Here is a 17563-nt window from a genome sequence, read left to right as displayed (position 1 = left end):
TCGTATCTTGTGTGTAACCTACATTTTCTAAAATTATTCTTGTCTTGTTCAATATTCTACTGTCTTTTACAGGCATGCAAATTGGCCGATTCCATCCTTGAGTCTTCTAATGGCCACTCTCATGTATTAAGCCTCTTTGTTTTATTTAGCCAAGCATTTTTATAAGTTCTTTTAATCCCTTTATTTCTATTTGTCACATCGAATCTCAACTCCAATTCGTTTTATTGGCCCCAAAGTGGGCTCAATATTTGTTACAACGTGATTGAAGTGAAAAGTTATAAAATGAAGAAGTTATAGATAATAAACATTTAAATATTATTATTTTAAGATATTAGTCTTAAATTTTACAGATACAGTATCTCGGACATGTGATGCAGGGCGAGAAGTATGGCATCCTGCGACTCATAATGCAAGGAAAGATAGATGGCAGAAGAAGCATCGGAAGAAGACGAATTTCATGGCTCAAGAACCTGAGAGAATGGTTTGGATGCAGCTAAAAACAACTATATAGAGCTACTGCCTCAAAAATTAAAATAGCTATGATGATTGCCAACCTCCGTAGCGGAGATGGCACCTGAAGAAGAAGAAGAAGTTAAATCTTACTTGGTCTCAAAATGCGGTATTTAAATATATGAACTTTTTATATTTGGCTACACACCTACCCCACCTGACCTTATATAAGCTATATACAGCCTCCATTTTTCCCAAATAGAATCACCGGCCAAAAAAGTAACTGGATAATGGTTAATTCTATTATTTCTCGCTCCGGTATAACTTTTTCATTGTTTTTGTTTCAGTTTTTAAATAAAAATTTTAATTATAATTTCAATATTACATGAGCTGTTTACTTCCTTTTTTTATTAAACTGGAAGATGCAAACTGTCTTGTCAATTAGACCTGATTCTTTGGAAAGTAATCAACCAAAATTTCATAGAATATTTTATAATTTTTAGCTAGATAAAACTTTTTATTTTTGCTCATTCTCATATATGTATAAAGTGTGAGTATCGAAGTGTGCGAAATTTTTAGAAAAATCTCGAAAAAAATTCACCTAAACACATACACAATTACATTGGTTTGATTACATAATAAAAACACAGCTAATTTTTTGAAATAGAAAGAAATTGTCTCACCTAACGGCAAGAAAATAAACAGCCCAAGAAGAAAGAAAAGACATGCCAAAAACGATCATCTCTACACATTATTAGCAAAATGTAAATATAGATATAAAATATAGATGAAGTATTTATTTCAGCTAGATATTCCTTTAAATTTTAGAAAGTCAAATGAGTTGGAAATTGTAAATTCAACTCAAACTGTTTATTTTTTTGGATAATTCATATTTAAATTGTTGGAAGAATCTCAATCAGCCATGAACAACAAAGGAAAATTCTTTAGAATATGTCAGATAAAATACAAAAGTTACATCGACTCCCGTTTTCATTTAAAACGTCCTGTTGTTTTAGGTTTGGAGATATGCTACACATTCATAAAAATAACTCCAATTTTTCGAGAGTTTGCTGAAATCTGAATTTATGTTTACATAAAAGAGAAAAAATAACAGCTCCCTTTTCGGTGTGCATGAGGATTTCAGACATGGGACAAATTGGCAATAAAAATATACGTTGTTTATAAAGTACATAATTAAAATTAAAAGGAAAATTAAATGGACAACACAGATGTCACAAAGGAAAAGGGGAAATTTGTATGCCAGAAGGGATGATATTTTTTAATTATTTTTGAAATAAGCAGTATAAAACGTAAAAGATTATATATAAGTTTATATAATAATTAAAATTTACGGTGAAAGTGTAAATACTATTTATTTTTGTTTATTATTACTCTTGTTTTTATTGTTAATATGGTGTGTTCTAAACAGAGGTTTATAGTACAGTCACTGAAGGTTTTTAATCCGATTTCGTTGAACCTTAATCGATTTTCATGAAAATTGGTGAGTAGTTAGAGGATACCTTAAGAAACAAAAGTGACATGGTATCACGGTGGATGCCACCCCTTCTCGGTGGTAGAAATTATTTTATTAAAAATAACCCCAGGAATCGATAGAGGGGCCAAATCTTAACAAAATTTGTCTGATAAAGTTATTAAAATAAATCAATCCTTTTTGAGTTATTGAAGATCAATGATTTTGATTTTTCGTAAAAAAATGCATGTTTTAAAGCGGTTTTTCATAAATAACTCAAAGGCTATAAGTTTTTATAAAAAAGTTGTCATTACCAAAATTGAAGTTAATAAAAAATTGTATAAACTCCTTGCTTGAAAAACCTTTTAGTATTTATTTAAAGTGAGTTATAGGTAATTAAATGTATTTTTTTTTTTTCGGCGAATACTCAAATCTGAATATCCAAGCTGAAATAACAGGAAAACAATGCATTTTATAAAATATACTTATTGAAAAATTTTTAAAGTACTCAGAAATACCTATAAAATGAGCTCTAGAATAAGTTAATAGCATCAAAATTAATCAAGTTAGGATTAAAATAAGAGGACCCTTTTGAATTTTTTTGGGAAAAGTGAAAAATAAAACATACGTCATTTCCACAAAAATTAAAATTTATAGTATTCTCATAATACTTTCTTTATTTTAGCATAAGTAATGACCTCAAAAGTTTTAACCGATTTAGAATGCATATTTTTGAAAAAAAAATTGATTTAAAAAATCAGAATTTTTCAAATTTTCATAAATTTCATTTTCTTTTGAGAATAACGCCATATATTCTCAATATACTTAAAAAATGATACAAAACAAAATTTGAGGTTTGTTTTAACAAAGATTTTCCTTTTTTTTTTATATTTTTGTAGGATAAAAAATAACTACGATAAAAACGTTTAAAAATTAAATTTTACTGCGAGAACCATGTATCCGGGGCCATTTATTTTAACCTTTTATCATTTAAAAAATAAGGGATTTAAAAGATTAAATTTAATATGACTTTATAGCCTTTGGAATTACCTTTCAAATGGTTTTTGAATGAACCTGATATCATAAAAATTAACGGAGTTATTGTAAAAAAATCAATAACATTTTTTTAGAAAAATTTTTGGAGTAGAGGTTTTGTATGTATGTATACGACAAAAGATAGGTAATAAGAAGTTGACGTGTCGATAGATATAATTATTCTCACGAAATATACATGTGTGGATGTGTGTATGTATATTTTGAAGATAGAAGGAGCTAGTGAAAGGAATTCTGTATATCTGCTCAAAAACATAGTGTGACTTTCTAGTATGCTCTGATGAAGAGTGAAAAATTAACAATTAAAGTACTATGAATATTTTATTAATTTATGAAACATTACTTAAATAAAAAATTAATGAACTTTTTATATATTTTAATATTTATTTTAATACGTTTTCCTCTTAACTAACAAACTAAATTTTAGTCACATAAACACTGAAAAAATTCAGTGTGAACAGGAAATGTGAAAAGAATAATATTAATAAAGTTTGGAATATATTAATAAAGTTTAACATGACCAATAAAAAAGTTTCTAAATGATTAAAGCTATTAAAGCTAATAAAAAAATATTTTCCATTATTTTTATGACAAGGGGTAGTTTTTAAGGGTGCAAAATTACGCAATAAATAAATAAATACTTTAATACTCAGTAAATGAGATTTCAATTCAGTAATGTAGTACCTTTTCAAATAATTAAAGTTTCTTGAAATTTATTTTTTCAATGATTCTGCTTTAAGAGGGTGGTTTTTAAGGTTGAAATTTCAAAGTTAATCAAAAATTATAGATATAAATATAAAAAATGATTTTTTCATGATTTTCGATTTAAGGGATGGTTGCTAAAAGGGTTAAAAAATTAATTAAAATCATAAATCATGCTTATAAATATTGCAAAATATTTATTTTATTTAATTAATCGAGATTACTTATGACGGAATGCTTAAATCTACAATTTTTACCATTTTTAACAAAAGAGGTGAATTTCACCCCTAAAATGCCAAAAGCGCAAGTTGAGCATAATATGTCACTTTTCAAATTGAGGGTAAAATATACTCAATCCCAAAGGAGTTGGATGGAGGTTCACCGAAATCGGAGGTAATAGTTGATTTTTACATTCATTCACTGTACTATTAAACTAATATGGCAATTTTTTGTTTTTAAGTAGTTGCGTTAAATAAGTGTTAATTTTTTCTATACTTCAAATTAAAGACAACTATGTTCTGCTTTCTTTTATGATCATCCTTTTTATGATTTATCTTCTTCGTTTGATTTCTTTAGTACAGTTTATGGTTAATGAAAAAACAGGTACATTTCAGAGAGCGAGCATGTCGTAATTATATACCGAGAAAACCCAGATTTTATTGTAATGTAGAACCATGGAACTAAGAAAATCACTATTAATTGTTTATTTTTTACAAGTAAATGTTCTAAATCTTTACATATGTTTATACATATTATGCATGAACAAAGTTAAATCAATTTAATACTTTCTGATAAAAATATTTTTATTTTTTTTAATTTTCGCGTGTCGAAAGGTTTTCCGACAACCGAATAATTGCCCATGTCCGAAACATCAAAATAAAAAATTTTGTTAAAAAAATAAAAAAAATGTTTTGGTTGGACCACCCTTGCCACCTAGGGGTATGAAAAATAGATAAGAACCTATTCTCAGACCTACAGAATACACATGTAAAATTTTATCAAAATCGGTCCTGCCGTTTCGGAGAAGGAAGGCAACAACATGCGGTGTTCTCCAGCGGTCATCCATCCAAGTTTTTAACCGCGTCCGACACTGCTTAACTTCGGTGATCTAACAAAAACTGGTATATTCATTGTGGTAGTCTATTGCTAAATATATCAATACTGATATTTATTTTGTTAATCCTAGTTCCGTACAATTTTTTTGAAAATTATCTTTCACACAAACCTTCTCCTGATAAATAACAACTACAACCAAAAAAGGATTATTTAATTTAGTGCAGACATGATGTTAAACGTCACTTTATGTTTAAAATGTTTAAATGAACTACAACTGTAAAGGTAAAGTCGTATAAAACATTTTGTATAAGAGTATAATATAAACTGTTTGTATGGGAAATAAATCCGTCTCTTGTACTATTTTCTCACATGTTAGAACTCCCTAGGACTTCAAATAAATATTTCAAAACGAAAAATAGCCAAACCAATTTAGCGTTTTCGATTTGTTATAAAAACAGTTATAAGAATATAAAATGATGTTTGGTAAACGTCATTACCATAATATGGCCACCCATATTGACGTGATGGAACAAACTTTCTTTTTTTAATGAAATACCCTGTACCTTTTAATATTTTCGAACTCTTCATGATCATATCGTTTTTTTAATATAAGGTTTGACAATGTTGTATGAGGTAGTTTAAAAGATAATTACGTTTTTTCATTAATTTCGTAGCAAAATTAATACCCTGTAGAATTGTAGAGATTTGACATCAAAAAACATATTTATGTTCAAAATATTTTTAATATAGTCTACTATTATCTAAAATTATTAACATAGCGAAACCCTGTTCCTGTATTTTAATTGTATAATGAAAAATTATTTCTCTGATATCATCTTCTACATCATCTAGCCATCTTCTTCTTGGCTTTCTATACCTGGGCGATAGTGGTGACTGTGTTATCCTTCTCAGCATATCTGTATATATGGGCGTAGTATCTGAGTGTAGGCGTCTCTGTATATGCCCTATTCATTATAAGCGAAGAGGTTTTAAGTATATGACTATATTTTCTCCCTTTAAATTCTTCTACAATTTTAGCATTTGCTTTCATCCTTTTTTCTCCCTCTCTTGTTACATTGGGCCCAGTATCGTTCTCTCTTTTTCTTTCAAATTTCAGTAGGCTATCTTTCTCTTTCTTGTTAATCGTCGTTGTTTCCATTCCATATAGGTTCATCTTAGTTCTCTTACTTAGATTATTGCCTCTTAACAGTTTTCTATTCATTCCATATGTCTTTTGCTTTTCAGAATTCTTTCCTCTGTTCTCTCTTTTCCGGTTTTCCCTATTGTTACTCCCAAGTAGCTAAAGGTAGCTACAGTTTGTTTCAGATTTGTGGTTCTGTGTTATTAGATATTTCTGAGTTGTGTCGTTCTTCCCTATCGTCATGTCTTTCGTTTTGTGCTGGTATAATGATGACTAGATCATCTGCACATGCTATTACTTGAAGATGATCTACAATAATGTTTTTGTTTACGAGGTTTGTCGTCCGTATTATTGCTTCTAATATCAGGTTAAACAGTGTCGGGGGGATACCTTGTTTCACGTCTTTGTTTACTTTGATCTCCTTTGAAGTTGTTCCGTTTAATTTTATCTTTACTGTGATGTTCTTTAGGCTCACTGTTAGCATATGTCTCAATTTTTTGGGGTTCCAAAATGCTCTAGCTTTTCCATCATTTTCATCTGATTAGTTGTATCAAAAGCTCTCTTAGAATCTATGAATATTCTGAGAATTTCTCTAAAGTATTTTCTCGATTTTTTAAATATTTGATCAACTGTATGTATGGAATTAATTTATTGTCAATCTCCCCGGTCTGAATCCGTTCTTATTTTGTTATACTTTATTATTTAATAAGCATTGCGTATACCTAACTGCTTGACTTTCTAAGTTATTTGTGATATTTGAGCCAAACTATAATTTCAACAAATATTAGGTGAAATTTTATCAGTTGGACCGTGAAAATCCATATTCATATTCAATTGCCATACTCCTCCCAATCGGCTTGACTGATTTTTATAAAATTATTTTTTTTTTGAACCTATTCTCTATCCTTCCATTGTTGGATGTAGGTATCCCCCAGTTCTCTCCATCTTTCCCTATCTTGAGCTGTTCTCTGCCATGTGGGACCTCCTTGTTTCCTGATGTCATCTTTCCACCTCATCTGTGGTCTGCCTCTTGATCTCTTTGCATTGTATGGACGCCACTTTCCGATGGCATTGTTCCATCGTCCGTCTTGGAGACGTTCATTGTGTCCAGCCCATTTGCATTTCAGTTTTGCTGCTTGTTCTATCGCGTCTACTGTCTTTGTTCTGGTTCTGACCCACTGGTTACGTTTTCTATCTTTAAATGATATACCCAACATTTGTCTCTCCATCGCTCTTTGTGCCTTCCTTATCCTATCCAAATTGGCCTGTGTAAATGTCCATATCTGTGCTCCGTAGGTGAGCACCGGTATTATACAGGAGTTATATATCTTGCTTCGTAAGTATAGAGGGATTGTTTAATTTTTTAGAACGTAAGAAAGTTTGCCAAACGCTGCCCATCCCATTCTTACTCGTCTCGATATTTCGGCTGTTTGATTTTCTCTGTTAGCTCTGATTGCTTGTCGTAGATATATATACTCATTTACCTGTTCTATTTTTTCTGTTTGTATTTTTATTGCCTCTGGGTCTTTCGTGTTTGTCATTACTTTTGTTTTGTTGAAGTTAATTTTTAGGCCTTTTTGCAATGATTTTTCATGAAGTTCATTCAGCATTAATTCTAGTTCTTGTCGTTCCGAGGAGATCAGGAGTATATCATCCGCATATCTAAGGTTATTTAGGTACTTTCCGTTAATACATATTCCTCTGTTTTCCCAATCTGTTGATTTTATTATATCTTCGATGGTCAAGGTAAACAGTTTAGGTGAAATTATTATATATTATATATTATATCGCCTTGTCGGACTCCTCGTTTAACTTTTATATTATCCATTATTAATTTGTCGTCCAGAATTACGGTCATGGTTGCGTTTTGGTAAATATCATGTATCAATTGTCGGTATCTTGAATCTATGCTACTATTGACCAGAGCTTCTTCCACCGCCCAGTGTTCAATGCTGTCGAAAGCCTTTTCATAATCTACGAATGCTAAGTACAGCGGAAGGTTGTATTCATTGGTTTTCTCAATTAATATTTTAAGAGCATGTAGATGGTTTTTATAAAATATTATATGTATATTCGGAAGGTCTGAGAACCGGTCGTAATATATTTTTCATACTCCTAAATGATATGGGTAATCCACCCAAAATTTTTTTTTATTTTGTGGATAATATTTTATATTCAAATCTTTTGTATGATGTGGCATTAAACAATGCAACTTTTAATTTTTACAATTTTATTACTGACCCCTATGATTTAAGAACCATATTAATAATTTAATTATTTTAACCTTAATGAATAACTAATCAATTATCACTAGATTAGTTATTCCGGCCAGGCGTCCATCAGTGTCACGTCATACCCAGTAAACAGCACGGAGTAGAGATGAGAACAAAGCTAGTCTCCTAACTCTCTCACACAGTAAGCCTTCTTCTACTCTGAAAACCCTTTACAGTTTTTGGCCATTGTTATTGTTTATGCACCGCGCATATTAATGACGTTTATAATTATCATTTTACCTTTTTAGTGTAACTGTTAAGTTAATTTATTATTAATTTGCTGAGTAAAGTTTATTCAGCGTGGTTTTCCGAACATAGCTCACCAGTTCAAAAGCTATAACTGGACGAGCAATATTGGTGGCAAAAAATACAGATGTCAATGATCTGAATGCGACCATTCTGAATTTTCTTCCAGTTGTTTTTTGTTCACATCAGTGCCACATCAGAATGACGAACTCAACTTTACTGTTTTTGAATTCACTGGAATTGCTGCGTAACATTAAAATAACCTCGACTGTACAATGGAGTACGACAGAATGAGACAGCGATCACCAAGGAAAAGTACAAAGAAGGGGATGTCTTGATCCCGAACATAACGATGATCGAACGAACGTACGATTTGATTTTAAACGTTTGCAATTTCCCGTGCGTTTGGCTTTTGCAATTACAATAAAAAAAATCACAAAGCCAACCGTTTGAAGTTTGCGAAATTAACTTAGTTTCCATGTTTTGCGCATGGACAATTATTCGCGCGTCGGAAAACTATCTTCGTTGTATATTTCAAAAGAAATAAAAATATTGTTTGTCATAAAAATTAAATTAATTTAAATTTTTGCGTACATAGCTACATATGAGTAGGTCTATTCAACAAAGAAAAATGTTTATCAAACAAATCAGCAGAATGTAGCAGGCTTTGGTTCTCAGTACTAAAAGATGAAATCAACAACAAGAATATACCAAGAGTAGCGGAGTAATAAGAGGTAGAAAAACATCACCTACAATCTTATACACAATACAATACACAAATCTACTATTGCCTAATTTACGTTACTCAATACCAATTACGGCACAGTTTTTTCACAAACATTTAACACAATAAATAAGTCAGAATTTAATATTCCTATTTTAAAAATACCACTCTCAGATTTTTTCAGTAATTCACATGCTGTTTGCCTACAAAATGGAAGTCAATCACGTCAATTTTGAGATGACACAACCATTAACAAATAACTTTGGTTATATATTTTCCAGAATGTTTATAATAATTTTTTTTAAAACGATTGCCGGGGTGGAAATCACAACGTCAAACATTAGTAAGCTAAAAATGTGATTTTTATTACAACCAATAATTTGTGGCTTAATCCCATACAAACATAATATTTAAATTAGACATACCACAAGAAAGTAGTTTCAGAACCTTGAGATATTAATTGTTTTAAATTAGGGAATTGATCTTTTTGTGGAATGCATTAATTTATTTGCAAAATTACGTTCTCCTTTTTCGGGCAACTTTAAAAAATGTTCCTCTCCCTAAGAATAAATTCCTAGCAGTTCGGCCTAAAAATGTGGGTAACGTCAATGCATATAGCAATTATCGTCCATTGCGGCTCTCACCCTTAGGTAGCAAACATGCCCTAATTTTCTTAAAGCCCGTACAAAAAATTATCGTAATAAACCGTTTCCTAATGGTTGTTTTTTGTTAGAAGTTCGTAAGAAAAATCAATTACGTCGTGTAACGGGCGAAAAAGTTAGTGAATTAATCAGATTCAGCAGGAATTCATAGATTCTCATAATGTGGCATCGAGCGCCTTAAAGTTTTGTAATACAAAAGAGTGATCGCATTAAATTTCATTTAAGTGTCTTATATATATTTCGGAACGAGATGTTGTGGTTCTTCAGTTTAACTCGAAACTAGTCGGCTGACCATTAGCGGAGATAATTTTTTTCGGTTCTGTATATATTTATGCAGTCATATGCATATTGTCATAAATAATTGGATAGGTGTGGAGCTGAATAAGCTTGGGAACCAAATAATAATATTCAAGAGACTGTAACCCCGCTCAAATCTTATTATTATAAGTATTTAATAAATACGTATGTTACAAGAGTAATAGAAAAGTGTCACGAAATAAGCATTACATTTTGCCAGTTATTCTACTTAGTATTTTTATATCTGTTGCGTCCATTATTCGTTTTATGCCGAGTCCTGTACTTGTAGTGTACGTCATAAAAGGGTCCTATTGTTTGGTACACTCTAGTTTTCACATCCATATAGTTTATTTCTTGCTTTTATGTCGTTTAGTGAAGGTGTACTATAGGATCCAGGGGAGAGAAGAGGTTGAATTTGCACTCACCTCGGTAGTTTGACGTCTTTCTATCTTTTCTTGGTTCGAAGATTCGATTATTCGAGGGTACTAGGCTGAAAACCTGTCAGATTTGTTATTAACAATTGTATTGTTTAAATTACTATATCTTCTAAACAATTAGAGATATTTAATTTTACTAAAATAAAAAATGTTACTTTCGAAAAAATTAACAAAATGGCATTTAGTAAACTTTAATCCCATTAATGAAACCGGAGTTATAACAAATATCGTAAAACACAATTGCAAAATAGGCATTCCATAAGGCTTTTCCAAGTATAGCTCAGCTTTCATACATGCAATTAACTTTCAAAACCCCTTCATTTTAAATGTAATTGTTTTAACTTAACTAAAAAATTGCAAAATTCCTTTATATTTATTATTAAAAAAGTAATAACAATTAAACAATAAAAACTTCAATAAAAAATTGCGAAATAATTAGTTTACAATTGATTTAAACAAAATGAAGCTATAAACTTTGAAAATCTGGCTAATGAAAGTCATAACACAACTCAAAACAAACATATTAAGCTTTGGTAAATATTTCTATGTTACATTTTGCCAAGATATGGAATTTTTAATAACGCACTCTGAGGCGCTGAAACCGTTAAACGTCCCATCAAAAACGATAGGTAACAATATAACTAAATCCGAAAGTTGGGGCCAATGTAGTACAATAAAACTCACTACTTTCTTTGGGAGCCAATTATTAGGCCTTAGGAGCAATTATTAGTTGTTTCTGTAGATACTTTCAGGTTCTAGATATCTTCCGGTGGCCATTTAGTTATTAGTAACAGCTGCAGTTAACATTGCATGATCGGCCATGTGCTGCGGAATTCTTCACCCAAAAAGGTGGACAAAAATTAGGCCAAAAAACCCAGAGAAGATTTAATATAAAAAATGAATGTTCGATCGAAGCACCATCTTAAAAAACAGTAAAATAACAGTGCAGAGTTGCCAACTAACAGATATACTGTCTATTGAAGTGAGGTAGAGAAATTTATATGTGTGACCATATCCACCTCTGTGACATAGAACATCATCATCATCATCATCCAGCCCCGTTTTCACATCCATTGTTGGATATAGGCCTCCTCCAAACGTCTCCAGTTCTCTCTATCTCTAGCTGCTGCAATCCAGTTTGTTTCTATTCTCCTTATATCGTCGGTCCATCGGGTGGGTGGTCTGCCTCGACTTCGCTTGTCGGCTCTTGGTCTCCACTCCAATAATCTCTTCGTCCATCTTCCGTCTTCCATTCTAGCAACATGTCCAGCCCACCTCCACTTTTGTTTATTGATTCGCAGTATAATATCGTCAACGCCAGTTCGTCGGCGTATCTCCTCATTTCTCACGCGATCTTTCAAGGTCAGACCCAGCATTGATCTCTCCATTCGCCTTTGTGTTACCCTCAGTTTTTCGGCAGTAACTTTCGTTAAAGTTAGGGTCTCTGCTCCGTAGGTCAAGACTGGTAGGATGCATTGGTTAAATGCCTTCCTTTTCAGGTGAATTGGAGTATTTGTTTTAAAAATGTCTCTCATCCTTCCATATGCCGCCCATCTCAACGTGATTCGTCTATTTAGCTCGCAGGTTTGGTTGTCTCTGGTTATTCTGATTTCATGACCCAAGTATGTGTATTTATCGATTAATTCTACCTTGTTGTTATTGATCTGTATCTCTTCGCTGGGAACCATATTGGTCATCATTTTGGTTTTCTCGAAATTTATCTCCAGCCCAGTTTCTTGTAGTATGTAATTCAGTTCTTGGAGCATGTCTTTGATCTCTCCCAGATTATCTGACAGAAGCACGATATCGTCCGCAAAACGTAGATGGTTTAATCTTTCTCCATCGATGGATATTCCTTTCTGTTGCCATGTTAGTCTTTTAAATGCATACTCAAGAACGGTAATGAACAGCTTTGGTGACATGGTATCACCTTGCCTGACTCCCCTTTTTATCTTTATCTTATTAGTTGCTGAATGTAGACTTATGGTTGTTGTGGCATTTTCATATATATTTTTAACTATATTACAATATCTGTGGTCGACCCTGCAATCTTGTAGTGCTCTTAAGATGAACGGTAATTCCACTGTATCAAACGCCTTTTTAAAGTCTACAAATATCAATGCCAAGGGACGGTTATACTCGTTAGTTTTTTCTATCAGGGTTTTTAGGCACTGCAGGTGATCATTTGTGCCGTAATTAGGGCGGAAACTGGCTTGTTCCCGAGGTTGGTAAAAATCCAGCTTTGTCTCTAATCTGTTCGTTATTATTCGGGTGTATAATTTATAAAGATGGTTAAGGAGACTGATTGGTCTGTATCTTTCCAGGTCTGCTATATCTCCCTTCTTGTGTAAGAGTACAGTTATTGAATTATTCCACTTTGTTGGGATATTTTGATTCCATAGACATAGATTAAAGAGCTTTTGAATTTTGGTTATCAGTACTGAGCCTCCTATCTTTATCGCTTCCGTGACGACACCGTCCTCCCCCGGAGCTTTGTTATTCTTCATCTTTTTTAGTGCCTTGTAAATTTCGTCCAAGGAGATTTCTGGGATATCTTCGGAACCCTGATTTTGAACCTTCCTCTGCTGATATTCAACTATATCTAGAGTCGATTGGTTGCTATATAATGTCCCATAGAATGATTCCACAATTTGTAACAAATGTTCCATGTTTGATGTGATGTTGCCATTTCTATCCTTGAGTTTGACTATTTGTTTATTTCCATTTGTGAGTCTGGAGTCAAATGCAGGAAATGTAACTGAAGTAGGAAAATAAAGAATAAAAATAAAAAATAAAGTTAAATAGGATATTTAGTTGCATGAAGAATTTAGATAAGAATTGGACGTCAACTATTTTTAGAATCAAAATAGTAAAATGAAAGATAAAGGTAATAAATGAATAAAATTAGAATAAATTGAAATAAAATAATTATTAAAAGAAAAATAACAAACATGTGACGTTTGTAACATTACAGCGCAAGGTCGGCTCGCAAAAGCGTCAAACCAATACATATACAATACAGAAATATATATTACTTTATTATTATAAATAAAAAGATTATAGTAGTTTATACTATATTATCAAAATTATCGTTAATAATGGTGAATTAATTTGTTTATAAGAATTTTAAACCAAATTGAGTCATAAACGTTGATAGTTTAGTTAATGGAAGTTATAGAACAATTCAAAACGTTATGGCAAATTTTAAGCTTTGGTAAATGTTTATACATATTATAATTTTTTGCCGAGATATTGGAAATTGATGTACGCGCGCGGTTTATGCGTGTCTAACACGCTTACGCAGCTACAAGCTGACTTATATCGAATGTATAAAACTAATTATCAACAATAAGTCCATTTCAAATAGTTCTATTCTAGCGAAGAAATTAAAACTCGTATACAAATGGCGAGAGAGGTATTTGTGAAACATGAACCTATATTCCGCAATACTCAGCTGAACCTACCACTTAAAATTAGGATCCTAAAATATTATGTGTATCCAGTATGACTATATGGATGTGAAACATGGATCAAGAGTTCATATGATGAACAAGTTAGCAGCCTTCGAGATGTAATTCTATCGTAGACTGCTCAAAATAGCATAGGTTTGACGCATTTTAAACACATGGAAAAACAGAATAAAAAGTTTACTTCGCCTAAAACAAATTTAGGCGAAGTTTACTTAACCAAAATTATAAAAAAGGAAACCTTAAACAGCGCATATATTGAACGGTAGCTGAACTGGAATTGGTGAGGAGAAATATTCGTAACTTCATACTCAATTAGTCAATATATTGTTTCCGGTGATATAAAAATACAGTTTGGCGGGGACGTAAAAAAGTTACACCCAGTAATATTCATAAATAATTTAAAAAAGAAAATACAATACATCGGTAACTTCGAAACAGCAAAGGAAACGATAAGGAACCATCTTAAAGATGAGGCGAGTTTATGGTTTGGCAGCAAAGAAGAATAATTTGACAATTGGCATAATTTCGAACAAAAGTTTTTGAGTTATTTCTGGGGGAAAATACAAATGCTAGAAATAAACAAAGAATTACAAAATGGGAGATACCATGATAGAATGGGTATTTCAGAAAAAACATACGCACTACAATTATACAACAATGCAAAACACCTGCAATACAATTATTCTTCCGAACAGCTAGTAGTACTGATAGCCAGACATTTTGAAGATACCCTAGAAGATCACATAACTTTACAAAACTACAAAGATATTGACAGTTTATGCCAATTCCTACAAATACGAGAAGCAAAAATGAGAGAAAGAAAAATAAGAAGATCGCAAGAAAATTATAGACAACGCGAAAATCCAGACTATAGAGATAGTCTGGATTTTCGCGTAGAGATTTCCGAAGTGGAAATTAAAACGTCAATAAACGTATTTTAACCTTTAATTGTGGCTTATTCCCATTTAAATCTAAATTAATTTAAAATGCCACAAGAAAATAGCTTCAGAACAATATTAAGAGAGTGAATGTTTTGAAAGTTTGGAGTAGAAATTTTTATTATGTGATGGTCATCCGAAAGAAGCAGTTGAAGTTTTGGGTAGTCAGTTAAGAAGCAAGTGCCAGTGGTATTAATAGTTAGAAGTAAGTGGCTGAAAGGTGGAACGAGAGATAGGTCAAAGTTAAGAAGTCGAATACCTCCTTGATTCTGTAAAGTCCAATTGAGTAAGTCTCAAGAACTATAACTATTAAAAATATTTCCTATACCAAGTAAAAAAAATACTTGGGTCTCAGGAGATTGTTAGTATATGAAAGAGAGGGGAGAATTTTGGAGTTTGTTGAACGAGTACTGGTAAAAGAGGCCTGCTCGTGTTTTGGAGAAAGAGTTGCTGGTATGCTGATAGTTTGATACTTAGAACGGAGAAGGCTTTGATTAATAGCCTAACATAATTAACAAGGGGGAGCTATTTTGGTCTAAAGGAGACATCGTCGTGTGTGAATTAAAAGGTGAGTCAATAATTTTTTGTGACAGAAATTTTTTGTATGTTTCAAATAAAAGACTATGTCACCATCAGAAGATTAAAAATTATCGCTATTTTAAAATACCATAAATTTTATAAAAGTTTGTTTAAAACAAAAAAAATAATTAAAGTTTTCTTATTCCCATTGCAAATATCATAAAGTTTTTTTTAACGTCAAAGGATAATTATTAATATTGCTGAATAAATTAGATAATTAATTAAAGTAATTAAATAAATAAAAAGTTAATAGAAAAGTAAGAAAAAGCAGATCATAGTAATATATATATATATATATATATATATATATATATATATATATATATATATATATATACCAGGTGGTCCAGAATTATGTACATTAATTTCTAGACCTCATAGTACGTCCAAAAATAAGGGTACTTCTTTATGTACACTTTTTTATAAAACTGAATAATAAGGGAGAACTCTTTAAAGGGGTGAATTGAAATTCTTATTTTTTCAAATATCTTCCAAACGGTTTTGAATACGGAGTTCATATTTTGGTAGTGATTATAAGACATTAGGATAATTAATTTCATGTCACCACCTACCACATCCTATATTAATACAGGGTAGTTTTGGAGGATAAGTGCGGGTTATTGCGTCACATGTTTTTTAATTTTTACATATTTTAAAAAAATATTTTAAAAATTGTTTCCCTAGACTTTTCTACGCAAAAAAGGTGCTCTTGTAATATTTCGATAGATATCACCGTTTTCAATTTATTTAAACTCGAAGGTATACAATCTATTTTATTGTAATCGTTACATTTCTTAATATTCATCAAGTATGCTTTGGAATTGACACTTGTGTTAGCAAAAACACTTTAATCTCAAGTAGTCTATGAATTGTCAGTGACGTTTAATAACAATTAAATTATTTTATCTACACTTTTATTGTACTCGACAGTGGAATTTATTTAACACGTCTCTTTTGCTATATTTTTAAATGTGTTTGCCCGCAATATAGCACACTATTCAAATTCTGAGATGACAGACATACTTTTAGTATTAGGAGGATGCTCGGGAAATGCAGCTGCCGCTGTAAGACGCTACAGAGAAAAGTATCCGAACAGAAATATTCCCAATGCCAGGACTTTTGTAAGTGAACGACGACTGAGAGAAACCGGTTGTCTTCAAAGAAGGAATACAGATACTGGTCGTCGTAGAGAAGCAAGAAATGTTCGCGTTGAACAGCAAATATTGGATGCTGTAATAAATGAACCCACAATAAGTACACGCAGGTTAGGATTAAGAACAAATATTTCCCATCAAAGTGTTTTAAGAGTTCTGCATGAAGAGCAATTACATCTTTACCACTATCGGCAGCTGCAGGAATTGTTACCTGACGATATGCCACTTAGAGTTGATTTTTGTGAAGTATTGCAAAATAAAGTTCAAACTGCACCAAATTTTTTAAGCAACATTCTGTTTACAGACGAAGCCACATTTACAAGACAAGGTATGTTCAATTCTAGAAATATGCACTTCTGGGCTGAAGAAAATCCAAGGGCTACAATGGAAACTCACTTCCAACACACGTTCAAGATAAAAGTTTGGGCAGCTACTTTAGGAAATAGTTTCATAGGATACCCCATCTTTCCCGGAAATTTAAATGGTAACATGTATTACAATTTTCTAGATAATATTTTACATGATATTTTGGAAGATATTCCATTACAAATACGAAGAAACATGTTTTTCATGCATTATGACCACCACATTACACAAGAATTTGTAGAAGGTGGTTACATGAACATTTCCCTGATAGGTGGATAGGCCGGGGTGCGGATGCACTGATTCATTGGCCTGCTCGTAGTTGTGATCTTAATCCAATGGACTTTACAGTATGGAGTTATTTGAAATCAAAAGTGTATAACACTCCAATTAATACAGTAAATGAGTTAAGAGACTAAATAAAAGAATTAGATTATGTACAATGTTCAACAAAATGGAGCACATTTTGAACAGTTGTGAAATATTATTTTCGCCATTAATTAAATGTTAAGTATTAATTAAGTTTTTAATTAATTTGTAATATTAT

The sequence above is a fragment of the Diabrotica undecimpunctata genome, chromosome 1 (genome assembly GCF_040954645.1).
Source record: "Diabrotica undecimpunctata isolate CICGRU chromosome 1, icDiaUnde3, whole genome shotgun sequence".
NCBI lineage: Eukaryota > Metazoa > Arthropoda > Insecta > Coleoptera > Chrysomelidae > Diabrotica > Diabrotica undecimpunctata.
The sequence above is the reverse complement of the archived record's forward strand: the minus strand, read 5'-3'. Positions refer to the sequence as shown.